General features: G+C 40.9%; 1 protein-coding gene across 1 annotated transcript in view; it reads left to right on the top strand.

The window, feature by feature from the left end:
- C5H6orf118 (chromosome 5 C6orf118 homolog) overlaps positions 1–21,151 on the top strand; it is a 54,267-nt gene extending 33,116 nt beyond the window's left edge. Inside the window, exon 11 of the mRNA XM_055390765.2 lies at positions 20,970–21,151. The gene's annotated coding sequence lies outside the window, so the exon portion shown is untranslated. The remainder of the gene's footprint in view (positions 1–20,969) is intronic.
- The last annotated feature ends 1,687 nt before the right edge of the window (positions 21,152–22,838 follow it).

The raw sequence follows: 22,838 nt of genomic DNA, 5'->3' as shown, positions 1-22,838 counted from the left end.
AGGCCTTCTCTGTCTTCTTCTTTTCCTCTCTCCTTCCCAGTTTTAATACCTGTTTGTGCAAAGCACGCTCTTGGCTTTCCTCTGGTTATTTTTATTTGTATCTTTTCCTAGTCTTCTCCTTTCTGAAAGAGAGAGAGAGAGAGGAGAGACAGAAACAGAGAGGTGAGAAAGAGACAGAGAGAGTGATGAGAGAAAAAGAGAGAGAGAGCACCCTTATTTGCACCCTCGAGGCCATGATCAATGGACCATGGTCTCTTCCTTCAAGAAGTCCAGCATCCAGTGAGGAACAGATGCATATGGAAATTAGCAGAGTGGGCATGGCAAGTGCTCCAGTGGAGTAAGTGCGAGAGTGCAGCATCATCTGGAAGGTTCAGCTCTACTGGACGAGACAAGAGAGGCTCCCAGAGAGACTGAAGCTCCTTCTGATGCCTTCTCCACCACCTTCATAGATCCTCAAGAATATTCTCCAGGATTCTCCTCTGTCTCCATATGATTCCTTGCACGAAAACCAATGATTTAAAATCCCCACAGTCAGGGATAGTTTACCTATATTTGTAAATATAGTTATTTACTTTTAAAAGTAAACAATTTTTTTAGAGGAGTTTTGGGTTCACAGAAAAATTTAGTGGAAAGTACAGGGAATTCCCATATATTCTCTACCCCCAGGTAAGCACAGCTTCCCTATCAATGTCCTCCACCAGATTGGAGTGTTTGTTACAACTGATTAACCTGCTGACATTGACACATTATCATCAGCCAAACTCCATAGTTTACATTGAGGTTCACTCTTGGTGTTGTATATTCTGTGGGTTTGAACAAATGTATAATGTCGTGTATCCTTCATGTTAGCATCAAACGGAAGAGTTTCATTGCCCTAGAAATCCTCTGTGCTGCACCTACTCACCTCTTCCTTTCTGCTAACCGCTAGTAACCACTGCTCTTTTCGCTGTTTTACCTCTTCCAGAATGTCATAGTTGGAATCATACAATATGTGGCCTTTTCAGATTGTTTTTTTTTTTTTTTGCTTAATTGCATTCACTTACTTTTCCTCCACTTGTTTTTATAGTATAATAGCTCATTTCTTTTCTATCGCTGAATAATATTCCATTGTCTGGATTTGCCACTGTTAGTTTATCCATCCATCCACGTATTGAAGGACATTTTGGTTGCTTCCAAGGTTTGACAATAATGAATAAAGTTGATGTAAACATTTTATGCAGGTTTTTGTGTGAACACAAGCTTTTAATTCCTTTGGGTAAGTGCCAAGAACTATGATTGCCGCATCATATGGTAAGAGTGTGTTTGTAAGAAATTGCCAGTCTTACAAAGTGGGTGTGCCATTTCTCATTACCATCAGCAATGAATGAGGGTTCCTGTTGCCTCACTTCCTCATTAGCATTTGATGTTGTCTTTTTTTTTTCTTTTTTTACATTTTGGCCATTCTAATAGGTGTGCAGTAGTATTTCATTGTTCTTTTAATTTTAATTTGCAATCCCCTAAGAACATGTAATGTTGAGCATCATTTCATATGCTTGTTTGCCATCTGTGTCTTCTTTGGTGAAACTTCTGTTCAGATAATTGACCATTTTAAAATTGGGTTGTTCATTCCTTATTGTTGAATTTTAAGAGTTCTTTGTATATTTTTGGTTACAGTCCTTTATCAGATATATCTTTTGCAAATATTTTCTCTCCATCTGTGGCTTAGCTCTTCATCCTCTCAATAGTTATTCACTTGTAACATAAAATTAAGTCATTTGAAAAATCTTTGAAAATGGATTAAGCAACTAACACAGTTTCCACCTAGTCCCACACTGCTCTAGTTTAGAAACAAGGAAGTTGAGTTTTCCTGGATGGAGAAAAGTAAAACTTCAGAATATATACATTATTTTCTGAGAGTGTGTGTTTTAACACTACAAAAGTAACACCAACTCCTCTGAGAAATTTTGGAAAACACTCGACGATTTAAAAAAGTAGAAAAATGTTCATAATTCTGTCTACCCAGAAGCTGTCTGTATTCATATTTTGGCATGTTTACTTATTCCTGCCAGTCTTTTCCTTTCTAGTATGTTAATACAGTATTTTAGAAAATATAAATATCTGGCCTTATTATCTGGCCATATTGAACAGTAGTTTAATATGTTCCCATGTCAACTTTTCTCAATAATAAGCAATTGCTTAGCTCCACTTCTTGGATGCTCCTTTCATCAGAATGAAAACATAGCTACTTGTAACATTATGTATTTATTTATTATATTTTAGAATATATGCATACATTATATATATGTATAGTACATATATATGTGTGTTTATAGAAAAAAGTGTTTGATCAGACCACATTTTAAACTTCTCTTCCAATTCTATACATTTGTGGATTCTAAATCAAAGCCCTAATTTTACAGATTAAGAACAGAAAAGCAATTAGATTAAAGGATTTGTCCAAGGCTCCATAGCAAGTCAAGGGAATAATTAGAAATGAAATTGAGATGATCTAACATCTCAGACCATTTGTTTAGCAGATTTCCTATCTCTAAGAAGTAGCATCCAATATTAACTCATCTTCCTTCCTTCCTTCCTTCCTTCCTTCCTTCCTTCCTTCCTTCCTTCCTTCCTTCCTTCCTTCCTTCTTTCCTTGCCTCTCTCCCTTCCTCCCTTCCTTCTCTCCTCCTTCTCCATCTCCTTCTCAAGACAGGGTCTCACTCCACTGCCCAGGCTAGAATGCAATGACACCATCATAGCTTACTGCAGCCTCAAACTCTTCTGCTCAAGTGATTGTCCCACCTCAGTAAGTCCTTCTCTTTCAGAGCATCTACTGGGATGTGTGCATAGATAGACACAGGGAAACCTTGACCTGAATACTGTAGGTCCCTCTCCTGTCACTGCGCTGTGGGAAAGAGAATACGAACAAAAGAAATGAGCAGTTGGAGTTTAGTAAATGTTCATACTATCACACTGGTCTTTAAGTAGATGGAAAAAAAAAATGTTCAAGGATAAAGCATTACTAGCAGAATAGAAGCATAATTACATCAAAAGGTTTTAGTTGATGTTTAAAATTGCATAGAATCTAAAAATATTCCTGAGCATTTAATATTTCATCTCAAAGGATAATTTATCAAGTCAAACATACCCAATATGTATTTCTTTCAGAGAACTGGGAACACAATATATAAAAATATTCTCATTCGAAATGGTAATAAAAAACATAAAATCATCAGAAGGAGTGAAATAACGATAACTTTAATCAAACACCGTGATATTTTTTGTGAAATATTTTTATAAACCCAGTTTGAACTTAGAGTTAGTGAGAATAAGTTAAACTTACTTTCAAATATAACTTTATGTTTCGTATCCTAAATAAATACGATCTTAACTTGGATTTGGTCCCATTATCTAGTTGGCTCTTGGGTCCACTTACAAATGTACAACTAAATTCTAAGGAAGAGAAATTATTTTTTGAGAGTAAGCTGTAAGACCTCACAGTCTCCATTTATTACTGTTGTGGAGACCTGACCCAAAATTAATACATTATCATCAAAGTTTGCTCAGCTGTGGCTCTCAGTCCAGCCTTTTCATTGTTGTGTTTAAATAAAATATGTTTTATATTCAAATGTGTATAAATCTCTTCCATCTGAGTCATTCAAAGTATATATTATTCAAAGGTGTGTTCATGGGTGAAACCTCAAAAACCATTTGATTTGGTCTATGGACATGCCATTTAACCCGGATTTTCTTCTTGCAAAGTTTAACAGGAGAACTTTAGTTCCAAGGTCTTTTCCAGATTGCGCTGCTAGTGTGTGTTGTAGATTAGTGCTTGCATCTTTCTTACCAGGAACAGTGAGAGGCAGGCCGCCCTGAATAGCTTTCCCATGTTCTGATGATGCAGGACTGTGTATGCCTAGGAAGAACCATCCGGCGGAAAAGCGCCACCCGCAGACAGGGGGAATGACAACCCTTGCTGTTGGAGAAACCCTCGTAGATCTGCTCTCCAAGGCCCACCACCAAACAAACACACTGCCTGATGCCTTCCTGTTGCTAAGCAGCAGCTCCTCCCTGATCTCAGGGTCTGTCCCTTATTTGCAAACGACTCCAAACACACATTAATCAGGCTTCTAAGCCCATTTACGTTGATGTGAAGTCCACATCTCCCTTGCCCCACTGATTGTACTCTATCTTTTCCTTCCTTCTCCTCAAGGTCTTTTGCCTTAAGTTAGTAAGTTACAGGCATGCCCAAGTTTTCATCTTACAAACAGAGGAAGGAAAACCACAAGCTTGCCTGGCTTTATCCTTCTAGAGTACTGGCTGCCTACCCAGCATGCGTTACTCACTTCTGCCTGCCTAAAGGAATCTGTGTTGTTAACTTATTTTATATTTATTTATTTTAGCAAATACCCACCTCTCCTGTATCATAGCCTCATAACATAGCGGACCTGACCTTCCCTCTAGCTTTAAGAGTAGAGCCCACATTAGCCCTATTCAGTGGTTCTCTATTTTACCTGCACATTAGACTGACATGGGGGAAATTTCTAAAAAAATATGGATGCCTGGGCCTCAACTCAGACCAATTAAATCAAGAGTTTGGTGGAGCCTGGATACTAGCAATTTTTTTTGAGACAAAGTCTCACTCTGTTGCCCAGGCTGGAGTGCAGTGGCACAATCTTGGCTCACTGCAACCTCTGCCTCCCGGGTTCAAGCAATTCTCCTGCCTCGGCCTCCCAAGCAGCTGTGACCAAAGGTGTACCCCACCATGTCTGGCTCATTTTTTTGTATTTTTTAATGGAGATGGGGTTTCACCGTGTTGGCCAGGCTGGTCTCAAACTCCTGACCTCAGGTGATCTGCCTGCCTCGGCATCCCAAAGTGCTGGGATTACAGGTGTGAGCCACCATGGCTGGCCAAGTTTCCCTAGTTATTCTAATGTACTAAGCTGGCTGTATTGACCTCATCCTTCCCAGCATTTGGTCAGGATCGCAGGTTTAAGCTGGGCGTGGGTATTCCCCCAGCACCTCTTATTGGTCTAGGAATGAGAATAGGAACTAAATTGGCCAAATCAGACAAAGAGAAGGCTTTCACTGCACAGCTGGGAGTGGGGTGCTCTAGAATGACAGGGAGTCCTCCAGATGACAGGGAGGCAGGCTGCCCTAGTGGCTGCTCACCACTATCAGGCAACTGATATGAGGAAGGATGTCTAGAAGCTGATGTAGACATGCCCAACTGGGCATAAGTAGGGCACTAGCCCATAGACTGAGTCAAGACCCTCGTCATGTTCTCCCCAAGCCACCTACCTCTGGTCCTTTACCATACGAGATGTTTTCTCATCCCTTAAGCTCTGTTGAGTTGGGGCATTCACTGCCTGGAGCCTAAAGCATCCCGAAGCACCTTCTTCCCCTCACTGCTTCCTTCTCACTAGCAAGCTTCCCCTAAGGAGTGTTTTGTGTCATTGTCTTTCCCCTTCCTCACTTCTAACCATGGGTGCTGTCATCGGCCTCATCTGCAGCACTGGACTGACCCACTCTTGGTAAAACTGTTCACCATTTCCTTCTAGTTCCCCTGTGCATCCTGTCTCAATCTTTTTGTCACAGCACCCTGCATCCTGGCCGCACAGACAACCACAGGTGCTGTCATTGACCTGACAGGGGAAGGTTTTTCAGCCTACAAACACCCTTCCCTTTTCCCTTATTTCCTCCTACATTAAATAAGCTTTGTCTTTAAGAGTCAGCTCAGATGTCCACATCCTCTGGGAAACTCCTTTATCCTCCCAGAGCGGCCATGGAGCTCCTCCTGTGTATGCAGCATCACAGATGGCATATATATTTGTGATTTATATCATATATATATGTGTGTGTCTATATATATATATAATTTCTGTGTCACTGACTCCTGGATGGACAGGAGGGGAACCACTTGAGGAAGAGGCCAGAGTAGTCATATCTGTACCTTCAGCATCGTCACTATGTTTGATGCATTGGTGACTGTTATGGTTTGAATTGTGTCCCTTCAAAAGATGAAGTCTTAACTTCCAGTACCTTAGAAAATGACCTCTTTTTTGACATAGGGTCTTTGCAGATGATAGGTTAAAATGAACTCGTTAGGGTGATCCTAATCCAATATGACTGGTGTCCTCATAAAAAAGGACACAGATGCCATGTGATGATGGGTGTGACACTGCCATGCTACAGCTACCTGAAGCTAGGAGCCTGATCCCTTCCAGCACCCTCAGCAGGAGTGGAGCCCTGCCTGCACCTTAATTTTGGACTCCTGGCCTCCAGAACTGTAAGGGCATAAACTTGTAAGTCACTCAGTCTGTGTTATGTTGTTATGGTGAGGAATCCATGTGTCTGTGCTGGATGACTGAGTGGAGGAAAGAAAGGGGATATCAAGTCTTAACCACAGGAATGCCACTCTAACCCCAGCTCCAATTACACCCACAGGGTGGGGCAGGCACATTGAGGGCAGGGGTGTTGTATTAGTTAGGGTTCTCTAGAGAACAAGAGCCAATAAGTAATGATTCCATATATGTCTCTAGAGGCATCTGTATCTATATCTATTTACAAAGAGATTTATTACAAGGAATTGGATCACATAATAATGGACACTGAGAAGTCCCATGATGTGTCACATGTAAGCTTGAGACCCAGGAAAGCCAGGGTGTAGTTCAAAGGCCTGGGAGCCAGAGAGCCCATGGTATAGATTCTAGGCAGAGTCTGAGGCCTGAGATCCAGGAGCACTGAGCACCGGAGAAAACAGATGTCTCAGCTCAAGTTCCCAGGCAGAGAGGAGTCGCCCTGTCAGTGCTATTTTGTCCTGTTCAGGCCGGTGGTGCGTTGCTGAAGGCCCACCCACGCTTGGAGGCCATCTGCTTTCCTCAGTCCACCAATTCAATGTCAGTCTCTCTTGGAGAAACACCCTCCCAGACACACCTGGAAAGATTAAGCCAGGGATCTAGCTGGGCGTACTGCTGCCCACCTAAGTGGACACACACAATTAATCATTACTGGCATGCTCTGAGATTCCCATCTAGCCCATCCTTCCTCAAAAATAAATGTTGGATGTGACTTTTTACACATGACTTCAGATACTTCATTTTTACTTAAGAAAACTATCTCTGAATCCAGCCATTAAGGATAGGGATTCATTCTGAGAAAAGTGTCATTAGGCGATTTCCTGGGTGTGTGAACATCATGGCATGTACTTATACACACCTAGGTGGTACAGCCTGCCACACAGCTAGGCTGGATGGTGTAGCCTTTTGCTCCTAGGCTACAAACCTGTGCATTATGTGACTGTACTGAATACTGTAGGCAATTGTAATGCAATGATAAGTATTTGTGTATCTAAACATATCTCAACATAGAAAAGGTAAAGTAGAAATAGAGCATTATAACCTTATGGGACCATCGTTGACTATGTGGTCTGTCATTGACCAAGGTGTCATTATGTAGTGCATGACTGTATATATTTTACTTGGATTTCTTATTGGCTTCTCTTTTAACAAATCCTAGACTTTTCTGAAATGCTTGCACCCTTATAAGCAATTGCATATTTAAAATCTATTTGAAGGTAATTATTTGCTTCACTGTCTTTTCCATTTCAAATCCTCTTGGGTCACTGAAGGTAATTCAGGTTTTCCCTCTGCTCCTGACAATGCTTTGCTACACATTTTCCTGTGCTTTCAACACATACTGAACTTAGAATTTTTGGCAGAAATGATAAAATTGTGGTAAAAGTTTCTTTTAGTAGCAAAGTAAAACTGATCTCTTATTGATTTCTTCCAATATCAAGGATTTTGCACACATATAAAATTGGTTTATACTCTAGTAAAATGGACGAACATTTATCATCTAATTGCTTCAGAAATGTAAATATTAGCTATTCTTTCTTAGAACACCACTATTCACATTTCTAATAAGCCTGTTTGACCACTGTATTTCCTTTATTGATGTGCGAGGCTATAAATGACTTTTTTAAAAAAACTTTTTATTTTTATTTTTTAAATTTTATTATTATTATACTTTAAGTTTTAGGGTACATGTGCACAACGTGCAGGTTTGTTACATATGTATACATGTGCCATGTTGGTGTGCTGCACCCATTAACTCGTCATTTAGCATTAGGTATATCTCCTAATGCTATCCCTCCCCCCTCCCCCCACCCCACAACAGTCCCCGGTGTGTCTTGTCCTCATTTAACTCACTCACTTTCAAGTGTCTTTGGCGTGTGAATCACATGACTTTTGAGCTAAGGTGTCTCTCACTGGCACAATATCCAGAGTACAAGGAAGAACCCCAGGTGTTTGATGGAAACTTCCCATCAGTGAAGCAAAAGTGGATACATGTGACCTTCCGGCCCCAGCTGTGTGCCTGGCTGGACTGTGGGTCTCGGGAGAAAACTGAGCCGCGTGAGACTTTGCCTCTGTTCTGGTGCCTCAATGCTTCAAGTCTCCCTATTTCAACACTGGAAACGATGGTAAAGACAACTCAAGATAACGAATTGAAGATCAAGTCTGATGAGACTGTTCTTCTGAAGACACCAATAACTGCAGCGATCCCCTGGGGCACCTCGAGAGACTATGTAAGACATCCCCAAATGACCACGTCATGCAGAGCAGAAGTCAAGACAGTTATCCACCAATGCCTGTCTTCCACTGGCTGGGGAGGTAAGGAAGTGCTCCTGGGGGTGCAACATCACTCCCATCCCCCTGCATGAGCCTGCAAGCCTCTGTGGCTGGGAAAGCTCTCAGGCAGAGAGGCACAGGACAGGGGGAGAGTGTGGAAACTGCCCGCCAAGATGCAGATGGCATCCAGGGTTAGGGGAGGGACCTGGGTAGGTGCTGGCCATATCTGCACCTACAGTGAAGAAGGAGAGCCCATGAGAAGCAGGAAAGGAAGGGATGGACATGCCACGTGGCCTCTGAGCGGTGGAAGTTGGTTCCTGACCCCACCAGGCTGAGTTCACATGGCCCCTGCCTTGGATGTCTGAGTTCTGGCCAGCAGAGCCTTCCTTTGTTTGCTTAGGCCAGTTCAGATGGATTTCCGTTCCTCACACCCAAGAATCTGATCAGAAAGAACATTGGTAATATTTCATGCACTCAAGCATTTATTCATAAAACTTGACTGAGTGCTGACTGTGTGCAGGCCAGTGCTGGGGAAACAAACATTGATAAAATACAGGAATTGTCCGGAGTTGCCTACACTGTGTAGAGCTGTTTAAACTCAAGACTGTAATTATTCCTACAAAAAAGAATGAGATTTTAAAATATGAAGAAATTATTTGACATATGTTTGAAATTCAGATTTATATATTAGCTTCCTTGAAAAGGAGCACACCTAGAGCAGAGTGTATTTATTGCTCAACAGAGAGCACAGTGACGCTGACTCCTGCCTGGTTCAGCTTGGTGGCCGCAGGCTCTGCGCTGCCTTCTGTCACCCTATATGGAGGGTTCTCAGAAGCATGTTTTTTCCTGCCTGTTATCAAGCTTGACTTTCTGCATCTGTGTGGATCGGTCCTGAAACTAACCAAGAGGAATATTCTGATTTTGGTATTTGTATCCCTTCTTCCACCACACCCTCAGAAATTCTTAAATTTCACCAAGAAAAGTAATATTTCTTTTGGACATATGTTCACCTCTCTCTAGAAACGTTGTTCTAAATATCTAACCTACAGCATGTTTGCTGCCATTTAAATAAGTTTTACTTTTTTATTAATTTTTAGTTTTTTTCTCTGAGATGGATCTCACCCTATCCCTCAGGCTGGAGTGCAGTGGCACAATCATGGCTCACTGCAGCCTCAACCTCCCAGGCTCAAGTTTTCCTCCTACCTCAGCCTCCTGAGTAGGTGGGACTACAGGGTACACCACCATGCCCAACTAATTTTTTCATTTTTGTAGAGACAGAGTCTTGCTATGTTGCCCAGGATGAGTTTCTATTTTTAATTGTCTTTCTGGATGAGGATCCCTGAGAAGTAGCAATTCTGAAAGGATTCGCATCCCGGAGTCCCTCCCATCTTTACACATTTCACTGAAACTGAAGCCCAGAATTGGAAACCAAATGATATCTGCTTGACTAAGGATGCAGTAATACAAATCCCACACTGCTTTGTGGGTGGATTTCTTCAGTGAGAGGTGCATTGTTGGTTGGGATTTAGAGAATTCTGTTGCAGACTCAGGCTGGGTGCCACAGCTGCTCTCCAGCCTGCCCAGCCACAGTCAGGTGTTTGCCTTATTGATTTATTGTATGTTCCCAGGTCTCTCTACTATGAGAAAATGTTAATACTTTGCAAACTATATGAAATATGTTAATTAAACTTTTAGTGAATATATTTTCCCATATGCATAGGTAATGTCATGGAGCATAGACCTACAGATCATTTACCTCTGCAGGATTCGAGAATGAGCATCCATGCCAGCAAAATGCCTTATGGCTATGGTCAGAAGTAGCCTGGTTGCTAACTCTCTCTGCCCACCACCTCTGCTCATCTTCTGTGACAGGAATTCATCAAGACAGCTATGATGGATACTAATGTTACCTTCCCCTGCTAAACACAGCTCCATTTGCTTTATCTTCAGAGAAGCTTCAGAACTTCACTGCCATTCAAGGCACTACTGCAGGCTGAGCCATCAGTGTATTTTGCCTGGAGTACAGGCCACCTCCTTCAGTCCCCTGCTTCTTTCCTTTGTTCCCCCAAGTTCAACACCCTGTGTGTCTTCCTAGAACTTGAGGCCACCCCATGACACCCACTGCCTCAGAGACCAGCTATATTAGTCCATTTTCATGCTGCTATGAAGAACTGCCCGAGACTGAGTAATTTATAAAAGAAAGAGGTTTAATTGGCTCACAGTTCTGTAGGGCTGGGAAGGCCTCAGGAAACTTACAGTCATGGCAGAAGGGGAAGCAAATGTGTGCTTCTTCACATGGCGGCAGGAGAGAGAGAGAAGTGTGTAGAGCAAAGAGGGGAAAAGCCCCTATAAAACCATCAGATCTCGTGAGAAATCACTCACTATCATGAGAACAGCATGGGGGAACTGACACCATGATCTAATCACTTCCCATGAGGACCTTCCCCCAACATGTGGGGATTACAATTCCAATTACAATTCAAGATGAGATTTTGATGGGAATACAGAGCCAGATGATATCACCATCCAAATTTCTTACAGTGCCTCCAGGCTCCCCAGGGCTCCTACACTGAAGGCTCTGTGGCCCTTTCTCCTGCCACTGTCCCCTGATTGATTTCACTCCAAGGAAAGTGGCCTCTCTAAGGTGCCCAGACATTCTGCCACACTTGGGCCTCAGGACACTGCCCTGCCCCTCCCTAGAATCTGCAGGCCCTCTCTTGAGGACTGAGCTGAGTGTTTGCTCAGAGGTGCCTTCCATGACTACCTTACTCAAAATCACAACCCCACCTTTGCTATCCAACATGCCTGCTTAATTCTTCTCCAAAACATATCTATTATGTAATATTCTATATATTTTACTTATTTATTTAGTTTTTTGCCTGTTTCCCCTTGCTTGAATGTCAGCTCCAAGAGTTCCAGGATTTAACTCTGTTTTGTCCACTCTGTCCACCATGCCTGAAACAGTGATGGGCACCATGAACTTGGGAACACCTATTCTGATGCTCTAAGTGCCTCACGTAAGTTAACCTGCTTAATCCTCATACCTCCCATAAGAGTAGGTACCATTGTCATTCTCATCTTACAGAAAGAACACTAGAGCAAGCACTGTGAGGCCAACAACATGGCTGAATTCATAGTATTCATGAGTGTGAGATGGGTCTGGCTCCAGAGTCTGTGTTCTTCAACATTGCATGACGACGAGAGCCAGGAGATACACTGTTGGCACAACCACTATGGAGAACAGCGTGGAGTTTTCTCAAAAAACTGAAAATAGAACTACCATATGATCCAGCAATTCCACTCCTAGGTATATATCCCAATGAAACAAAATCAGTGTCTTCAAGAGATATCTGTATCTATCAAGTATCTATCAAGAGATGAATGAATAAAGAAAATGTGGTCTATATAAATGATGGAATACATTCAGCCTTGGAAAATAATGAAATCCAGTTATTATAACACAGATGAACATGAAAGACATTATGTTGGATAAAATAAGTCCAACATAGAAACACAAATGTCACATGGTCTCACTTACATATGGAATCTAAGAAAGTCAAACTCATAGATGCACAAAGTAAAATATGGTTGCCAGAGGACAGGGTGGGAGATGGGGAGGTGTTAATAAAAGGGTACAAAGTTTTAGGTACACAGGAGGACTATGTTCTGGAGGTCTATTTTTCAGCATGGTGTCCATTGTTAATAATGTATTGTATACTTAAAAATTGCCAAGAAGGCAGATCTTAAGTGTTCTTACCACAAAAAAGATAAATATATGAGGAGATGGATATATTCAAGTTTAATTTAATCAATTTACAATGTATGAACATATATCAAGACATCACATTGTACACCAAATGCAGTTATGCATTGCTTAGCAATAGGGATACATTCTAAGAAATGCATTGGTAGGCAATTTTGTCATTGTGCAATCATCATAGATTGTACTGACACAAACCTAAATGTCATAGCCTACTACACACCTAGGCTCTATGGTATAGCCTATTGCTGTTAGGCTACAAACCTGTATAGCATGTTACTGCACTGAATACTGTAGGCAGTTGTAACACAAAGTATTTGTGTACGTAGACATATCCAAACACAGAACAGGTAATATGTTGCACTAAAATCTTAGTACAGTACTGGAGGCTAGAAACTTTTCAGTTCTATTATAATCTTATGGTCTGTCTTTGAAGCATCCTTATGTGATGCGTGACTGTGAATACAATTTTAATTTGTCTGTTATATACTTTAATAAAGCTGGGGTAAAAGAACTAGTAGGTGTACTTCATTCTTCCTATGATAAGAGCCACTAGCTTCAGCACTAAGGCCTTGGCTTCAGCTTAGTTCATTGGTGCAGGTTTCTTTGCCATGTTGGTGGACATGAGCCAGTGGTGGGTTTGCTCTAGACTGACATGTTCACAGATATTTAAAATAAGACAATTATGTATTTTTTTACACATTTCTTAGCTTCTTTTGATATGGTGGTCTGTGTCCCTGCCCAAATTGTATATCAAATTGTAATCCCCAATGTTGGAGGTGATGGTTGTTGGGAGATGATTGGCTAATGGGGGCAGATTTCCCCTTTGGTGATGTTCTTGTGATAGTGGGTAAGTTATCATGAGATCTGTTTTTTTAAAAGTGTGTAGCACCTCCCCCTCTCTCTCTTCCTCCTGCTCTGGCAATGTAAGACGTACCTGATTCCCCTTTGTCTTCGGCCATGATTGCATAATAAATTTTCTTAGGCCTTCCCAGCATGTTTCCTGTAGAGCCTGCAGAACCATCAGCCAATTAAAACTCTTTTTTTACAAAACCATCAGCCAATTAAACCTCTTTTTTTTAAGTAAATTACCCATTCTCAGGTTATTTATTTATAGCAATGCAAGAATGGACTATTGTAGAAAATTGGTACCAGGAGAGAGGTATTGCTGTAAAGATACCTGAAAATGTGGAAGCAACTATGGAACAGGGTAATGGGCAGAGGTAGGAAGAGTGTGGAGGGCTCAGAAGGAGATAGGAAGATAAGAAGATGAGGGAAAGTTTGGAACTTTCTAGAGACTTGTTAAATTGTTGTGACCAAAATGCTAATAGTAATTTAGACAATGAAGTCCAAACTGAGGTGGTCTCAGATGGGGATGAGGAACTTACTGGTAACCGGAACAAAAGTAACTTTTGTTATACAATAGCAGAGAAGTAGGAGGCATTGTGTCCCTGCCCAAGGGATCTGTAGAACTTTGAAGTTGAGGGTGATGATTTAGGGTATCTGGTGGAAGAAATGTCTAAGCAGCAAAGTGTTCAAGATGGGGCCTGGCTGCTTCTAGCAGCCTATGTTCATATTTGTGAGCAAAGAAATGACATAAAACTAAAACTTATATTCAAATGGGGAGCAGAGTGTAAAAGTTTGGAAAATTTGTAGCCTGGCCATGTGGTAGAAAAGGAAAACCCACTTTCAGGGGAGGACTTCAAGTAGGCTGCAGAAATCTGCATAACTAGAAGGAAGGCAGGCACTAATAGCCAAGACAATGGGAAAAAGGCCCTGAAGGCGTTTCAGAGACCTTCATGGAAGCCCCTCCCATGAAAGGTCTGGAGGCCTAGGAGGGAAGAATGGTTTCATGAGTAAGACCCAGGGCCCCACTACCCTATGCAGCCTTGGGACACTGCTCCCTGCATCTCAGCCACTCCAGTTCCAGCCATAGCTCAAAGAGACCCAGGTACTAGGGTTGCTCAAAGGATGCAAGCTGTAAGCCTTGGTAGCTTCCACATGGTGTGAAGCCTGTGGGTACACAGAGTGTGAGAGTTGAGGCTTGGAATTCTCTGCCTAGATTTTAGAGGACATATGGAAAAGCCTAGATGTCCAGGCAGAAGCCTGCTGCAGAGGCAGAGCCCTTATAAAGAGCCTCTACTAGGGCAGTGTGGAGGGGAAATATGAGGTTGGAACCCCCACACAGAGTCCCCACTGGGGCACTGCCTAGTGGAGCTGTGAGAGGAGGGCCACCCTCCTCCAGACCCCAGAATAGTAGATACACTGACAGCTTGCACCCTGTGCCTGAAAAAGCCACAGGCACTAAATGCCAGCCCTTGAGAGCAGCTGTGGGGGCTGAGCCCTGCAAAATCACAAGGGTGGGGCTGCCCAAGACATTGGGAGCCCACCCCTTGCATCAGTGTGGTCTGGATGTGAGACATGGAATCATGGGAGACTATTTTGGAGCTTTAAGATTTAATGACAGTCCTGCTGGGTTTCAGACTTGCATGGTGCCTGTAGCCCCTTTCTTTTGGCTGATTTATCCATTTTGGAAAGGGAGTATTTACCCAATACCTATATACCTATATCCCTATTGTGTCTTGCAAGTAACTAACTTGTTTTTGACTTTATAGGCTCATAGATGGGAGAGATTGCCTTGTCTCAGATGAGACATTTGGCTTTGGACTTTTCAGTTAATGCTGGAATAAGTTAAGACTTTGGGGGACTGTTGGGAAGGCATGATAGTATTTTGCAATGTTAGAAAAACATGAGATTTGGGAGGGATCAGGGGTGGAACAAGAATGGTTTAGGTTTGTGTTGTCACCCAAATTTCATGTTAAATTGTAATCCCTAATGTTGGAGGTGGTGCCTGATGGGAGGTGATGGGATTGTGTAGGGAGATTTCCCCTTTGATGCTGTTTGCATGACAGTGAGTGAGTTACCATGAGATCTGGTTGTCTGAAAGTGTGGAGCACCTCCTCAGCTCTGTCTTCCTTGTGCTCCAGCCATGTAAGGCTTGTCTGCTTCCCCTTTGCCTTCTGCTATGATTGAAAGTTTCCTGAGGCTGCAGAAGCCATCTTGCTTCCTGTGTAGCCTGCAGAACCATGAGAAAATTAAATCTCTTTTCTTTATAAATTACCCAGTCTCAGGTATTTCTTTATAGCAGCGTGAGAATGGACTAATACATCCTCCTTCTCAACAGAGCAAGAGGTCTCATCATATGACTTCTTCACCTCATTTTCTCCTCCTAAATCTTTATTGTGAAAACCTTGACTGCTGTTGTGCCATCTGCTTTATGTTCCGTCTCTACACTCAATCCTCAGGTTTCCCTTTTCTAATTATCTGCAGGAAAAGACAATGGAATTCCATACATACTGGAGTTGAAATTCTTGTCACTGTCGTGAAGATATTCATAAATACATTTTTGCATACTAGAATTTTGCCTAACAGCAAATATGTGGTTGTAGATTATTTATTTATTTATAAATCTAATTATTTATGATAACACTTTTTAAGTTGAATATAAAAATTGAAGTGTAAAATAACCATAAATTCTGAACACAGTTAATAATCATTAGAAAAGATCAAAGAGATACAGTAGTCACATATTAACAGATTTCTAAATTTGGATTATTCAATTTAATCTGTTGATTGTTTTTCTCCAACAAATTCCATATATCTCTGCTCTATTCTCCCATTTTCATTCTGCTATGTGACCTTCCTCCTCTCATCTGCTTTCTCTTGCTTTATTTTCTTTCCCCTGAGTATTTATCATCTCCCAACACACTATGTAATTTACCTGCTTATTTTCTACCTTCTTTCTGCTAGAATGTAAGCTTCTTGAGAACATGCTTTGTTTGTTTGTTTGTTTTACTTGCTGATGTATTTCAAATGCCTTGGTGTGTACCTGGCATGTGACAATGTGGTATTTAATAAATATTTGATAAAGGAATGAATTAGTTGTCAAAGTATGGGTGTTCATTATTTATAATAACACTTTTTAAGTTGAAATAATCTTGTAACCTTGATCAAACCAAATTTAAAAAAATTCTGTAACTTATCAACAATTAGTCCTCTAGTGCATGGACTTAAGAGGGTGCCAAAATGCAGACGCTTCAGATAAAATTTTCTGAAATGGTTAGTTAGGTTTTTATTTTCTAGTATAGCTTAATTACAAACTCTTCATGCAAAACCCCATAATTGAACAAAATATATTGAAATGTGCAACTTATTTTTTCCTAGTAAAAAGGTAAACCTCAGCAAATTTGATTGATTAAAAAAATGTAGAATATTTTCTAATTAAACAACATGTTGCAGAACTTTCTTAGATGACTTCAGTAATCTAAGTGAAAATGAACATACATTGAATATGATTAAATACTATGAAAAGATTGACTAAGGAAGGAAAAATATTGGGATGAAATAAAAGTCAATCAATATAAGACAAGAACAATTTCAATTAAACTCCAGACACATTTACTGATGTCTACTATGTGAAAAGCACTGTGTTAGTGCCTGTGGAGAATACACATGTGGAGAACGTGAGGCAGAATGAAATAGTCTGTTGTTTAGGTGTCATGAATCTTAAAAGTTGAAGTGGCATACACATTTTATGTGAAAGGGCCAAGAGAGAAAAACTCTCAATGTTCAATGCATGATGAAATTTATAGATATTTGGGAGACAATCTGAGAGCAAGAACAACGATGATAAATAATTGAAATAAGGATAATATGGCAAAAAAGACATCATATTCTACTATGCATAGTTTCTGATAAGAAATCTTTCATAATTTCTTGTTGTTCTTCTGTAGGTCATGAGTCCTTTTTTCTGGTAGCCTTTAAGATTTATTTCTGATTTTCAGCAGTTTGAAGATGATATGTTAAAGCTTGCATGTGTGTCCTCTAATTTTTGATTAAAAGCTGAACATCATTTGTAGACCACTAAAGACTGAGGTAAATGGTATTGATGCTTGTAAGTGGTCCATCCTTTTCATCTGAAAGGCTTTTAGTGTGGGCCATGGAGTCAATGTAGCCAGTGGCTAATCTGGATTTATGTTTTGTTGTGGTTCTGGTTACATTCACTGCACCACTGGCTTCAAATTCCTCTACGTTACCTTGTGTTTATGGTGGTGGTCGGTATGCTGAAGGGCTTTTCTCAGTGTTTCTTCCCCATCATCAGCTTTCAGTCTTTCCTTTATACTTATGTCTTATATGTGGCAGGGGAAGGGTGTTATTAGTTTCCCATGGCTACTGTAAAAAATTACCACAAAGTGGTGGCTTACAACAACAGAAATTTGTTCTCTCCCAGTTCTGGAGACTAGATGTTTGAAGTCAAGGTGTCAGCACAGCCATGTTTCTTCCACATCTCCAAGGAAGAACCCTCCGTGCCTCCTCTAGCTTCTTATAGCCCCAGGCATTCCTTGGCCTGTGGCAGCATTGTTCCAGTCTCTGTCTCCACCTTCACGTGGCTGTCTTCTATGTCTCTGTGTCCTCACAAGATGTGCTTCACTCTGTGTCTGCATCCAAATTTTTCTCATCTTAGACAGACACCAGTCATTGGATTAGAGCCCATTTGAATGCAGTAACCTCAACTTGATCACATCTCCAAAGATCCTATTTCTGAGTGAGGTCACATTCAAATGTACTGGGGTTAGGGCTTAAATATATCTTTTTGGAATAGACAAATATCTCTCTCCATTCTCTTGTCCCTGTTTCAGGGATAGACTGTGTCATTTGTTTCTCAGTGCTTGCTAGCCTGGTGATAGAGATAGGAGAGGGGCATCCCCTTATTGTCCTGGATTAGCCTCAGCCTTAGGCAGGCCTTATGTTTTGGAGGTCTTTCTCAGTGACTGTGGAAGGTCTTGTATGAAAGGAATTTTCTTTTTCTCCTCCAATGATAGAAGACATCCATTGTATTGGCTTAGGGTATTGGACCCAGGAGTTTTTTCTTCACTTTTCCCATGATACAGGACTTTTTTCTTTTACACTTTCCCCAGCTGCAATGAATCATCATAAATATATTGGATGTGACTCGTTTTTCTCCTCTGCTAATGGCATAAAGCCTTTTTTTCATAGGAAAGAAAAGTCCAGGAGCTACTTTGTGCCTTTTTGCAAGAGTAAACCAACCCCTCCTCAAGGCTGTACCACTGCAGAGGGCCTTCTTTGGCAACCAACCCTACCCGAAGCCTTTCTGTGAGCACCTAGTGGAAATATGTAAAGAAAAGTGTTTGAGTCAGTGTTACCTCATCTTGTGTCCATGGCTTCTGGAGGCTCTGTGATCTCATGCCTGCCCACACACGACTGTTAGGAACATTTACAATTTTTGGCTGAATTTTTCCTGTCTGCTAGTGTGGTTTCCAGCATCACTTCTTCCTGTGCTCTGCTACAGGTGAGTCAGTACTCTATCTCACCTGTCCTTGGAGAGCCATGTGGTTTCTTTGATTTTAGGCTACTTACTTGCTCTGTGAACTAGCTCTCTGATGGGTTAAGAAAAAAGTTACATTTGGAAGTTATCTAGCTTTATTTCTTAGCTAGGATGGCAGGAACACTTTCCAGGTTTCTGCATCCTAGGTAGAAGAGGACCTCCTTCCTTATGTCATATAGCCAGTGTTAAATCTGCACTAATGGCTTCTGATATACTTTGTCAAAAGAGTAAGTAATTTATACAAAGACAATCTTGAAGTGCTGGATAATCTTGACAAGCCATTTGCATCATGCAAAAGTCTAAATATTATCTAGCATTGATTTGGAATTCTGTTTACTTACAGATTTCTGATTTGTTGAGAATTGCTTGTATTCTTGATGAATATGAAGCCTCCAGAACCTCTTCTCAGGCTTTTGTAACAGCCCTTAGGAATTCAGGGGGACACATCAATGAAAAGCTCAGGCAAGTGTGTCCCTTGGGATCCACAGGTTGGGTTGATCTGCTCCTGCGAAACATCACTGCTGAGAACTGTAGGTTGTAGCTGCTTCCGTGGAGGCTCTTTTGGGCTTACTCTTCTGTGCCATTCCCACATACACCAACCATGCTGCCTACCCCCTGCTTCCAGCTTGATGTTTTTATTTTCATATCCAGTCATTTAAAAATAGCTGAAAGTATTTTCCATTTTGCATTCCATTTACACTTACCATTTTTCACTCAAGACTTTCTGTGGAGACACTTCACTTGATAAAAAGAAATCATTATAGTGAAAGGGTGAAATATTCATCTCAGATGAATATTTCTGTTCAATTTGCCTGTGATACATTTGTGGCAATCTACTGAAGTGACAAAAATGGAGATAATGGATAATAAAAGTAACTGCTTGGGGTGGAACAGAACAGAGGATTTAAGAGAAATTGAGTATCCATAGAAGATAATGAGATGTCTGTAAACTACATGACACTTTTGATAAAAGTTTTCCCCTAAGTTATTGTTTACTTTTGACAAATCAATGTATTTTTATTTAAATTGGCTTAAGTCTCATGTGTAAATGTAATGCAGTATATAGATATATAAGTGAGTTGGTATATTTATTGCTATGAATTTTGTCAGGTTAGGAGTTTAGAGAATTCAGCACAAATATTAAATTTCACCCAGCAACTTATTTTAATATTCATGGATTCTTTACATCATTTATTCTGTAATAATAATAATAAAACAGTTTTATTAAAAGCTGAGTCTATTCCAGAAAAACATGTCTATCCCAATAGAGTTGTTCAAATAGTTAAGACCCTTCTATATGCTACACACTGTGATGAATATGGCTTAGTCCACATTACCTTCTTTAGATTCAAATGTAAATGACAAGATTTCAAACCAAATTTTTGTATATTTTTCGTTTTCTTCAATGGATAAAAGAAAGATTTCTTATATCACTCTGCACATTCATCTTTTAATGTTAGTTTTTTTGTGTTTTTATAGTATTTAACCTGTTCAAATAGAAACTTTAGTATTCACTGGGGTTTTCCCTTTAACGGGAGATATGGTTAGGCTTTGTGTCCCCACCTAAATCTCATCTTGATTTGTAATCCACATAATTGCCATGTGTCAAGGGGGACCAGGTGGAGGTAACTGAATCATGGAGGGTGGTTCCCCCACGCTGTTCTCATGATAGTGAGTGAGTTCTCAGAAGATCTGATGGTTTTATAAGCAACTGGCATTTCCTCTGCTTGTTTTCATTCTCTCTCTTGCCACCCTGTGAAGAGGCACCTTCTGCCATGATTGTAAGTTTCCTGAGGCCTCCCCAGCCATGCAGAACTGTGAGTCAATTAAACCTCTTTTCTTTATAAATTACCCATTCTAGGGTATTTCTTCATAGCAGTGTGAGAACAGACTAATACAACAAGTTTGACTTTTGAAAATTCATTTAGATTGATTAAATTGACTGATGGTTTTTGGCTCTGAGGACACACAGGCAAAAATCATTTTCCAGCTGCTCCTTGGCTCAAAATGTCAGTCATTTAAACTTTCACATAGATATTATACTTTAACCATTTTAAACATCATTGCATACCACTTTTCTCCCCCTCCCCCACCCTTGTTTTCTATTGATCTATGGAATACAAAAAAAAAAAAAAGATTTCAAGAAGGACAAGTTACTGAATTAAGAACATTTTATTTGTCTCCTCTTGTACTGTAGATTTTAAAATCGTCTATTTTCCTGATGCCTCAACATCACCACAAGCAAGCTGTAAGCAGCGGGCCCAGGAGACCAGGTGCACCAGTGGGACAAGGCTGGTCACCATCACAGCCTTCCCTTCCTGTCCTCCCCTGGTTGTGACCTAGTGACACTCAAACACACCAGTAAAATCCTTTCAAGCCTTTTGCTTGTGTGCTCCACCCTGCCCCCCATTAAATACCCTTATGCACTGGTCCATACTCTCTCAGTTTCCCACCTGCTTGGTCAAGCTCTCTCCCTGGAGTTCTTCCTAGGTATTGTGCCCTGCCTCTGTCTCTAGGACTATGAGTCTACTACGTTCTCAAATGTCATATGTCTCTCTAGAGTTGATTTCCAAGGCTGCAATGCAATGATCCTTAAAGAGCTCCCAAGAGGATAACTCCCACATTGACAACATTCCTTTTTTTTTTTTTTTTTTTTTTGAGACAGAGTCTCACTCTGTCACCGAGGCTGGAGTGCAATGGTGGCATCTTGGCTCATTGCAAGCCTCATCTTCCGGGTTCACGCCATTCTCCTGCCTCAGCCTCCCGAGTAGCTGGGACTATAGGCGCCTGCCACCAGGCCCGGCTAATTTTTTGTATTATTAGTAGAGACGGGGTTTCACTGTGTTAGCCAGGATGGTCTCGATCTCCTGACCTCGTGATCTGCCCGCCTCAGCCTCCCAAAGTGCTGGGATTACAGGTGTGAGCCACCATGCCTGGCCCCAACTTTCCTCTCTTTAAAGCCATTAGAATATCTGAACATATGCCCTGTGAAGCCCCTGACCAGAATAAGTGTTGGGGACAACTTTATAGTTGTTGTCAGTAGGGAACCTAGGAGTGTGTTGGTATTTCAGAGAACCTCATCAGCCTAAAGATGGCAATTTTCACAAAGAAAGTGCTCACCAGCTTGTAACTAGAGTTTCCTCATTTCTTGGTGAGTTTATAGGTACAAAAGACCCTCAAATATGGGCCAGTGACTTCCCATTTTATCAGCTTGCTGGGGAGTCAAGCTTTAGAGAAGGTGGGGTCCATCTCAGTATGAATTCAAGCAAAAACGCTAGCGATAATGTTGCCAGAGAGGCTAGAATTAAGTATTATAAAAAACATTGTATCATTTCCTGCTCCTGGAATTGAAAAAATGTAGCAAAATCTAGAAGAATTGATAGTGAACTTGCAGGTTTAACAAGCTCTTTACTTGGAGGTTGTATCTTGTTCCTTTGGTTTGTGGACTTGGTTGTTTACCTTGTTTGCTGACCAGGTGAGAGCTCTTTGAATGCTCTTTCTCAGTGTGATTCACTGGCTGCTTGCATCGGGATCTTTTTTGAATTTTGGAAAATTCAGATTCCCCCGTCTTAGTCCAAAGTTACTGAATCAGAGTTTCTGATGGTATGGTCTGGGAATCTGTGCATTTCATCTGCTTTCCAAACGAGAATGTCTACTTCATATTTTTGGGCTTCAATATTCATATTTTTAAATTAGGAGATTAGACTGGAATCTAAGTGGAAAATTCTGGTTTTCAGAACTTTCCCCATGTGAGGCAGGCACAAGTCAAGGAAGGCCAATATGCCCCAGAAGCTCGAAGGGGCAAATAAGAGAATCCCCCTTGAAGCCTCCGCAGGGAATATGGGCTTGCCAGCTCCTTCGTGTCAGACTCTGGCTTCTAGAACCAGTAGGTAGTCAATTTTCATTGTTTTAAACTAAGATTGTGGAAATTCATTGCAGTGCCACAGGAAGCTAATACACAATGATTTTCACTGAATATTAAAAGATAACTTCTGGGGGAAATTCTACTTTTATCAATTGATGGATAATCTGGAGTTAGATTTACACCCTCTGCTATAAAAACTTG

This window comes from Gorilla gorilla, chromosome 5 (genome assembly GCF_029281585.2).
Source record: "Gorilla gorilla gorilla isolate KB3781 chromosome 5, NHGRI_mGorGor1-v2.1_pri, whole genome shotgun sequence".
Taxonomy (NCBI): domain Eukaryota; kingdom Metazoa; phylum Chordata; class Mammalia; order Primates; family Hominidae; genus Gorilla; species Gorilla gorilla.
The sequence above is the reverse complement of the archived record's forward strand: the minus strand, read 5'-3'. Positions and strand labels throughout refer to the sequence as shown.